Here is a 10786-nt window from a genome sequence, read left to right on the forward strand (position 1 = left end):
TAGTATGCATAAATAGCAAGAAATGTTTGCAAAAAAAGTTTAAGACCTTTCACACAGCCCAGCCTATTCTGTACTATTATCTTGCCCAAATCTGAGTACTAATAAAATCAGAGGGAAAACTGCATCTAGAATTTGTGTGAAATTTTGCTAAGACAGCTGACTGATGGCAAATCCTTTCCTTTCTTGAGCATAAATTATAAATAAATAAATAAATCCGCCGGCCTGAGAGGGAGTTCACCAGGCAGGTCCAGCTCCATCAGGACTAGCCTGAAGGAAGGAGACTCTGCCCTCCATAACTGTCATCCGCCGGCCTGAGAGGGAGTTCACCAGGCAGGTCCAGCTCCATCAGGACTAGCCTGGAAGAAGGAAGAGCCCTCCCTCCAATCCATCTGCCTTGGTCCAGGCCTCAGAGGGAGAGAAGAACCACTGGACCTCATCCCCTTTTCCTCCACCATTCCCTTCCCCTTTTGTGTCGTGTCTATTAGATTGTAAGCCTGAGGGCAGGGAACTGTCTGATTAAAAATAATAATTGTAAGCTGCTCTGAGAGCCATTAGGGCTGAAGGGTGGGGTATAAATACCTAAATAAATAAATAAATTGCAGAGGGGAAAAGAAATTAATGGTGTTTGAAAAAAAATCTGCCTCCCTCCCTCCCTCTACTGGCTTGAAAAGAAATTCAGGCTTAATTGTGAAGTTGAAGGCTTTCATGGCCAGCATCCATAGTTTTTTGTGGGTTTTTCGGGCTTTGTGGCCATGTTCTAGAAGAGTTTCTTCCTGACGTTTTGCCAGCATCTGTGGCTGGCATCTTTAGAGATTCCCTGAAGATGCCAGCCACAGATGCTGTCGAAACATCAGGAATAAACTCTTATAGAACATGGCCACATTGCTCGAAAAACCCACAAAAAACTCAGGCATAATTCTAAATACATTTTGGTTCATGCAGCTGGATTGCTGATTCTGATTATTGAGTCATGTTATTTTTTTACTACCTTGTCAAATTTAGCATGTTACTGAAAGGAGCCCTGGTGGCACAGTGGTTAAATGCCTGTACTGCAGCCATTCACTCAAGACCACAAGGTTGAGAGTTCAAGACCAGCAAAAGGGCCCAAGCTCGACTCAGGCATGCATCCTTCTGAGGTCGCTAAAATGAGTACCCAGACTGTTGGGGGCAAATTAGCTTACTTGCTGTTCACCGCTATGATCTTTGGAATAGTGGTATATAAATAAAACAAATTATTATTATTATTATATCACAGGGATGATGCCCACACAGTCATGCAGTTTGACAACACCCAGGCATTTATTATAATTTATTTTGTACTTAGCAATAATCTTTTTTCTAACTCAGTATAGATATGGAGTGGTAGAAGGGATATGTGCATTATGAACTGGGCATGCTTGTGCAGAATAAGGGTGATAGTTTGGTAATCAAGCTTCCATACTGAATCATGAGACACCAAAATTTGGGATTACAGTAAATGGGCAGCAACTTTGTTAAATGTTAACTTTATTGGAAGGGTGTATGACAGATGCATGTGTCTGCGTACCATGTAACCAAGGCTATTTTAACAATTAAATTTGGTAACATAGTGGGAAATAAAGCATAGCTTATATTTTAATACTGCCATTAAAATATTATGGAGCACAAAGAGAAATCTGTTAAATCTATAAAATCTTAACAAGAGAGGATTACTTTGTTTTCTCTCTCTAGAGGAAGACAATAAACTTTCAGACTGCCCAGTTGTGAAAGCCCATAAGAGCTTTTGGAAGCCAAGTTGAACTTTTCAGCCTGCGTATAAACAGTCCTGAGATAAGATAGTTCACACTTTACTTGGAATGTTCCCACCCACAACTTGTTTGGTATGGGAAGAGAGATGTTTTACTGTGCCGTTTTTAAAATCTCCAGCTTTGCTGCATTGTGCTGACTCTCAATCAGAGAAAGGAAGTTCTGTGTGCCTTGGGCACTCAAGTAGGCAATGCCATATTTTGCTTTTGACTGGGAGTGCCACAGACAATGAAATTCTATGGAAACATTTCTTTGCTACAACCCATTGTCTGCAACAATTAATCACCCTCATATTTAATAAGAAAATTATTTTGTATCTGCAATTTGTTTTAGTATTAAAACAGTCCTCTGAGTTATTTAGTTGTTGAAAGGATGGCCCCTTCAATTTTTAAAATGCATTTTGGAAGACAGCTGACTGAACTCTAGTTACAGAATGTGCTAGTTCATTTATTTGACAGAGAAATTATTTTCAGTGCTTCTCTGGCAAATCTAGTTTGAAATGCTTTCACACCCCTGGTTCTGTCTTAATGCAACAGACTTATGTGGCTTTAAAATCACATGTACGCTGTTCAATGTTTATTACAAAGGAACTTTAAAAGCAGATGCCAACAAGATACAAATGAGCACAAAATCTTCAATTTCAGGTCTAACCCCTATGACTTGTATAGATAAAGGCATTTTTAAAAATCACATTATACAGGTTAATCAGTATATCAAAGCAAAAAAGTCTGGTACCACCCATTGGTAATGGAAAATGTTAAAAGTTTGCACTTTCTGTGTTCCAGTTTCCCCTGAGCTCACTGCTTCCAATTCTAATCCTCCCAAGCATGTGTAGATAAATCCAAAGCTAATGTTTATATATTGAATGAAATGAATGTGAAAGTGTACATGAAAGCCTGTCATACTAAATGTAATAGTTCCTATTAAATTTAACAGTCTCTAATAATAATATTGTTAAATAAATAATAAATAAATAGTTTCTTATAAAGTTTCTAATTAAGCTGAACACTAAAACGGGTTCAGTCCCTCATTCAGAGCTTTGGAAAATAGCTTAATTTAACCGAGCGATTCAAAGACTAGATCTAAATGGAAATCACTGGCCTGTTACAGACTGCCAAAATAAAGCTGCTTCGGGTCTCTTTGGAGGTATGCTATTTAAATGATGCATGGGTCCTAAGAGTCCAGAGGTCGCGCCAAAGCCACACTCCATTCCTAAGCACTGGAGTGCAGCTTTGGTGCAGCTTCTGGATTCTTAGGATGCATGCATCATTTAAACAGCATACCTCCAAAGAGACCCAAAGCAGCTTTATTTTGGCAGTCTGTAACAGGCCTTAGTTTGGAAACCCAAATCTTTGACTATCACTGGAAATTAAAAAGTAGCCACTGCTTATATATGTCAGAATTGGATAAATTTTCAGGCAAAGTATTGCCTTTGGAAAGTAATTTTGCCTACCAGATTTCTGGGAAATCAGTACAGCTGTTTTTGTGTTTCATGACTTTATATTTTTACGTTTGTTAATGTTATTGTTAAAGGGAACTGGATGCTTTTTCTTTCATTCCTTTTTTAACTTGAAAGTTTATCACTTGGCGTTTTACATCAGCTCCAGCCTCCTGGGCTACAGCTGGAATGTGGGATGGAGGCAGGGATTATGGCACGCTGAATCGCTGTCCACCATCAGCCCGGGTCCAAATTGCCCTCCGCCAATACTTTTAGAAGTTGGAAAGCTTTCCAATTTCTAAAAAGTGCTGGTGGAGAGCAACTTGGACCTGGCTGGGACCTGGGCTGATGACAGCTGGCAATTTGGCGGCGATTTAGTGTGCAATAATCCCTGCTTCCATCCCACATCCCAGTTGCAGCCTGGGAGGCTGAGGCCAATTTAAAACAACAAGCAATAAGCTCCTTGGCCAAATTGAGTGAACTGGGCCTGCTGCCACACTGTAGATTTAATGCAGTTTGACACTGCTTTATCTGTCATGTGTTTGTGTATATGAGTGAATGACTGTGTGTGTTTGTCTTCAGAGTATTTTATTTGGTCTCAGCCAATGTAAGATATTCAAAGAACAAATGTCCACTGCTGTTTTTCAGTCAACCATGTTGTAGTAGAAGTGGTGTCCTTAATCAGTAGCATGACCTCTGAGAGAAATTCAGTCTTTTTTCCCACTGACAGAACATGAGAATTCACAGTCATCAGAAAATACCTCATGGTGCAATGTCTAGATTTTATTTTATCTGGTGTCCTCCCCCCCCCCCCCCCATTTTATTCCACCTTGTGTTTTCTCATTCTTGGTGTCTGAGCAAGAAAAAGAGATACAGAAGAATTTAAATGATTGCATGATTTATTAATTGGAAATGCAACTTTTCTTACATAGTGTCTTTCATTAGGAAAAGTTATGTAAAGAAAGCAAATTCCTAGTGACTAATAGAATAAGGAGACTAGACAGTGTTGCTTTATGGAAACTGAATTATATTTTCAAAGTGTTTAGCATTACTGAGCATTGTTTTTAATGCAGAAAAAACACATAAGTGTGAATATTGACTTGGGATAGAATTCCAGTAATTTAGAAGTCAGAATTGTGGACATAATATATTTTGATTCCTCCTTCCCCTAGAATGTTCTCCTCATAGAATCCTGCAGGGTTCTGTTCTATGTATGATGATGTTTCTTTGCTGTGGGAAATCTTGATGTTTCTTTGCTGCTGGAAATGTTTACCTAGCAAATGGAAATATATGAAATAAACACATATTTTAAAATGAAAACTCCATTTTATTAGATTTAACAGGAAATGTAGATTATACCACTGCTTCTAATTGTGCTTTTGAAGTATTGCTTATTTTCTTGATTCTACTGACACTTTCCCTGGACCTCTTACAACCAACTTTTAAAAAAGATTTTTTCCTAGTCCTGAATGGGGTTCAATGAGCTCTTGCTATTGCAAATTCTGTCAAAACATACTTATTGTATACAGTTTATAGAGAAGATATCAGGAGGCTTCTAAACAAGGCCATCTTGGGTGACTGTTTGCCATCTGAGGTAAAGGAAAAATAGTACCCCCTCTAGGTAGTCTGGAAATTTATAGAATGGCATATTTCACAATTGATAAGATAGCTGTTTGGTTTAGTGAGTGATCATAGAATCTGGTTTAGTGAGTCATCATAGAATCATAGAGTTGGAAGAGACCACAAGGGCCATCCAGTCCAACTCCATTCTGCCATGCAGGAAATCTAAATCAACGCATCCAGCCTCTGTTTAAAGACCTCCAAGGAAGGAGACTCCACCACATTCCAAGGGAGTTTGTTCCACTGTCGAACAGCCCTTACTGTCAGGAAGTTCCTCCTAATGTTGAGGTGGAATCTCTTTTCCTGCAGCTTGCATCCATTGCTCCGTCCTGTTCTCTGGAGCAGCCGAAAACAAGCTTGCTCCAGCCTCAATATAAGTGATACATTTCACTGGGTACATCTACTGTAGAAATAATGCAGTTTGACATAACTTTAACTGCCATGGCTCCATCATACAGAATCCTGGGATTTGAAGCTTTATGAGGCACTAGCACACTTTGGTAGAGAAGGCTAAAGACTTTGTAAAACTACAAAGCCCAGAATTCCATAGGGCAGAGCTACAGCACTTAAAGTCATGCCAAACTATTCTTTCTAAAATATGGATGCACCCTTTGTCATCTACTAGAAAGGAACACCCTGAAAGTTCAAGAGGAACAGTTTAGGAGACACCATTGCCTCCCTGTCTTTGTAACCTGCAGATTCGTAGTTAACTTGACTGGTAGTGAGTAGAACTTCCACACATGTGAATGAAGAGATTAAATGAACATCATGCAGGCAAATGAGGGCCAATGGAAGAGGGACAGATTTCCTCATTGTTCCTCTGCCAATCCTCTTGATTTCTCTGTTGGCTGTGAAAGATTAGAAATCCATTCCTCAAATCTTTCCCTCTTCGCCAGCCTTTGTGGTAGGAGGTAGTTTTTAAAAACAACTTGCAAAGAGGCAAGTATTCACACTTTCATGCTGGCTGTGGATGAGGGCTGCATCTCTTCAGTGGCCAGCAGAAAAACATTGCTTACTAGCTTTATGTTGAAACATTGTACTGTTGACTCTTTGTATCCACAGTTGCTTTTTTTTAATCCATGGATTCAACCATGCACGGCTTGGAAATATTAAAAAATAACATAAATACCGAAAGTTAATCTTGTATTTGCCATTTTATATGAGAGGCACCATTTCACTATGCCATTGCATTCAATGGAACTTGAGCATCTATGGATTTTGGTATCTATGGGAGGATGGTCCAGGAACCAAATCTCAATGGATGCCAAGGACCCACTGTATCAAACAAGTATAATAGTCTCATAGCAGCCTAATACAAAATTTGGAGGCTGCTAGGGTTGACAAGACTGTTCGAGACACCACATATAACATAAACCATATTCCCAGAACATTGCTTTTAAATAACCCTGTATTATTTTACAGTTCTGGTACAATAAGAACTCCGGCTAGTTTAAAATAAAAAATAGAAACCTCTCAGCATCTCCTCTGACTTCTGCCATGGCATTGGTATGAAGCAACTAGGAAAGAGACAAAAGTGAGGTGCAAGCCATACCATCAAAATCTACTGGTACATTTTCATGAAGTGACACATCTTTTCCCACAGTTTATATAACAGCACTTTTGGTTTTCTAGGCAATCATAGTCATGTTTGCAAGTATCACCTCCTGGAATCGAGCAGAAATAAGGAAGAATGGGGCAGTTTCCAGGTTTATCTGTAACAAAGAGGGGGGGGGGGGGACAAAAGTATGACTGTCCATTCTGTGTAAAGAAATATCAACGTGTCAGTCTTCCATTTTGCCAAAAACGTGCTCTGGAGGATCACTCCTGCTCTCTGCTTCTACTGGCTGAATAAGGTTCCTACAGCGGAAACACATAACTGCACACTAGTTTTTATCTGCCTGCCTCTCTAAGTTAGCACATTCAGATTTTATGCAGCTCTGTGTGGATGAGGAGCCACTGTCTTCCCACTGGGATGGGTAGGATTTTGATTGTTCTAAAGGACTTTTAAAGAAAGTGCATCTTCTTTGAAGAAGCACTGGTAATTACTGATGCTCAGAAGGACATCTGCAAAATAACTGCATAAATAAACAAAAACAACATACAAAGATCTCTGAGGCAACCAGGGGCATGGACCCATCTCCACTTTAGGTTTATCTGTGCTGCAGGTTAACACTTTCATGAGGTTGATTTCCAAAGGCTGCTAGTACTGGATGTTTCAAGGCTTGTGAATAATATGATATTAGTTGTCCCACTTAAAGCTTTTATCTGACAAAGCATGGGCCATGGAATAAGAAAGGCAGAAGGGACTCAAGCTCCCTCCTAAGACAAGGCTGAGGGCTGAGCCATCCTACATGATCAGGCAAAATTGGACCATCAAGACTCCTATGTAGTCGAGTCCACCAGAAACTATCAATTCGAAGTGTACTAAATGATCATCATTTTGGAGTTGCTTTCCCCTAGTTTCACTGGTAAGTAGGAACAGCAGCTGTTCCTCTTTCCAGGACTTGACAGCTACCAAAGGGGGGTTCTGGACAAAACTCCAAGTGTTAGAGATTAGCCTCCTGCAGCCTATCCAAAAAGAGACATCAGTGCCACACTTATATGCATGCATGTCACTAACAAGAGACCACTCATTGTTTAGCTTTGAAGAAAATGTGGTTTGGGATAGAGCACATGTATTCTGAACAAAATACACTGACTTCTGCACCTGCTCCCCATACAACATGAAGGAAAACTAGGTATGATATTTCTGTGTAAGAATATGTAGGTTTGCACAAACTGATTTGTTGTTCCTTTGTGCAAACAAAATTGGTCCAGTGATGTCTTGAAATAAAAGAATTTTGGAGATAGTTTCCTTTTTTCCTTGGTAGGGTGTCTGGAATGTCAAGACACCCATTTTACATTGAGGTTGCATATATCAGCAAGTATTCTTCATATCCATAGGAAATAAAATATTTTAATCAGAAATGATACCTTGTGGGTTTTTGCACATCTTGCCACAATTCCAGTAACAGCACTTTTGGATTCCTGGGCAGTCATAGTCAAAATTACAGGTATTTTGTCCTGGTACAGAGCAATGAAACGGATTCGGGGGGCATGTCCCCATTTTGTCTACAAGAGAAGAAGAAGCTATTTGGGTCATCTAAAGCAAATATTTGGCTTATAGCCACAGCTCATATTCACAATATACAGTATTGTATAATATTGTAAAACTGAATAATTATAGAACACTTTGTTGGTGTTGTGTGCCTTCAGTTCATTTCTGACTTATGGCGAGCCTAAGGTGAACCTATCACAGTGTATTCTTGGCAAGTTTCTTCAGAGAGGGTTTGTCATTGCCGTCTTTTGAGTCTGGGAGCATGACTTTCCCCAGGTCACACAATGAGCTTCCATGGTTGAGCTGCAATTCGAGCATCCTAGTCCAACACTCAACCCATTACACCACATTGAATGAGGATGTATTCGCAGGCTTGGGAGAATGTAAACAATGCAGAAGTGCAGAGTGTCTTTGGGAAACCATTTGAGCTATATGTGAAAAACAGCATGTAACTGAATCTATATAGTTATACAGGGTAGAGGAAACTATAAAGAAGGAGGAATGGAGTGACTGTATCTTGGAAGCAGATGGTGTTCAACAAGAGCACTTCCCATAAAACATTTAATTTCAGGCTGCACTTGTATGTGGACATATGGCAGCTAAGATCCTGCATTGGAAGAGGTATCATAAAATTTCACCCAGGCAGAACTGTGATACATCTCACTTGCTCTTCAAATTCCTCCTACAAATCACTCATTCAGGGCTATTTAGTGGCTGGTGGAAACTTAGGGCATAAGAAAAGTGTCTGGCTATGTTTCTATTGCCACACACACTATGAAGATATCATCTTCTAGGACCCTGGCGCATAGGACTTTATCATACGAACAAAAAAGACAAAAACATAGCAGGCTGCTCCCTTCAATATCATGCAGTAGCATGAAGATTTTCACACAACGTTGTGCGATATCATGATTACCCCACAATTATCAATTGAATAAAGAGGAATTCTAGTGCCACTTTTTATTCATGGATTTCCCCCCCGAATAAAAAGCAGTGCTAGAATTCCTCTTTATTCACATGATAACCACAGGATAATTATGCTATCATGCAACATCATGTGAAAATCTTCACAATTTTGATGGGAGCATTCTGCTATGTTCATGTCTTTGTTGCTCATGTGATAAAGTCCATAGAAAAGTAAATGGCAAAGGGAATGATCTTAGCTATGCCTCCTCTGTGACATAATAGTTTTTCTACATAAAGGACTTTTTCTTCAAAATTAAATTAGCTTTCTCCCTCGCAAGGTGAAATGGTACACTTGAGACTAGCAATATAAAAGCCTGGGGGAAAACCATAAGAATGCAAGGAAACAGAAACAAAAAACCTTGTCCTCCCCCCCCCCCCCCATGTTTGTTTAGAGACTTTTTCCCCTTTGAAAAAAGAAACAGGGCAAAAATGGATTATGGAATATTTTATTTGGAATGATGAAGAAAATGTTCAAAACAAATGTTCATTTATTTATTGCCTTCAATCAGTTCTAAAAACTCTTTAAGAGGAAGACTTTTATGAAAGACTATGTAGTTTTAGATCTTTACAATTCCTGATCTTGGCTTCCTTTTCTCAGTCCCTTTTATAGGAAAGAGTGTGTAATATCTGCTTGACACTTAGATAACTAATGGAAACAAAATCATTTTTTGTTTTATTAATTATGACAATTTATTGTTTTATAGGGATTATTATTATTATTATTATTATTATTAGTTTGGTTTTGGCAAAACCAATAAAGTCCAGGTGTTTCTTATAGTTCAAGGCTTTTACACTCCATTCGGTATCTTTTAAAATTAAAAAGTAAATTAAACTTGTAATTATATTCTGAATAAAGTGTACTTTTAATATATCCAATGAGATAATGCTATGCCAGATAGATTTTACGTACCTAAAGGGGCATGGTGACTTTCAATTTGTAAAGGGCTAATATGGCATTTTCCAATTTTTTTTTTAAAAAAAAGCCATTTCCCCTGAAAACAACAACAACAGAGAAAAACAGTCTTCCCCTCATGGCTTCAAAATATCCAGATATTTTATATCTATAGTTGGGACACAGTGCTGATATGAACTGGACCATGAAGTTGGGTTGTATTAATAGCTGTTCAGTGAAATAAGCAAGTGGAGAAGCATTTCTGTAAGACTGACTAACATACCATCCTACCACATTTCCCCTTCCTAACCAAAGCATTTGCACTTGAACACCTCAAACAGAACTGTACACTTTTACTAAAACAGAGAAAGGAATGCACTTTCCTTTAGGATGGGGATGGCCAATTCTGCAGTCCCACACATAATTAGAAATAAAACTTTTTATGCTCAGCAGAAGCTTGTCCCAATTAAAAGTGCAGAAGAATCAGCTGTATTGTTTTGACTTAGAACTTTGGATTCAATCACTATTTCTCTCCCAGATTTAATTTCCTCCACAACTTACCTATTGGAGGCAAGCTAGAACCAGATGGCAGCTCTGTCCAAAGGGTTAGGAGCCCCACAAGGAAGATGGTGCTCAAAGTCTTCATGGTGCATTCAGAAATTGGTTCCAAAATGCTTCCTGTCTCAGTCAGTTTGTTCAAAGGGAGAGGGAGGAGTCCTACTTCACCTTTGTCATCAAGGAATGCCCAACAAATGTATTTCCAGACATTACGGTATGTACTTGCCCATTTACCATATATGCATGCATAGAGTTTTGAAAAAATCACTTCTGGGCCATGATTCAGAGAATCACATAGCTTGTAATATTCTAGGTAATGTCCCAGAAGTTACTTTTTCCAAGCTCTTCTCTTTGCAAACATTGACTATAAGTTCCTGAACTGTAAGGTCATCCAAAAATATGTCAGCTGTCATCACTGAATGGCATTAAT

General features: G+C 38.9%; 1 pseudogene; it reads right to left on the bottom strand.

Annotated features, from left to right (window-relative positions):
* Positions 1–6418: 6418 nt before the first annotated feature.
* LOC149315719 (notewaprin-a pseudogene) lies at positions 6419–10444 on the bottom strand (annotated as a pseudogene).
* Between the last annotated feature and the right edge of the window lie 342 nt (positions 10445–10786).

The sequence above is a fragment of the Sceloporus occidentalis genome, unplaced genomic scaffold (genome assembly GCF_023333645.1).
Source record: "Sceloporus occidentalis isolate IW3139 unplaced genomic scaffold, rSceOcc1.0.p SCAF_3, whole genome shotgun sequence".
Taxonomy (NCBI): Eukaryota; Metazoa; Chordata; class Lepidosauria; order Squamata; family Phrynosomatidae; genus Sceloporus; species Sceloporus occidentalis.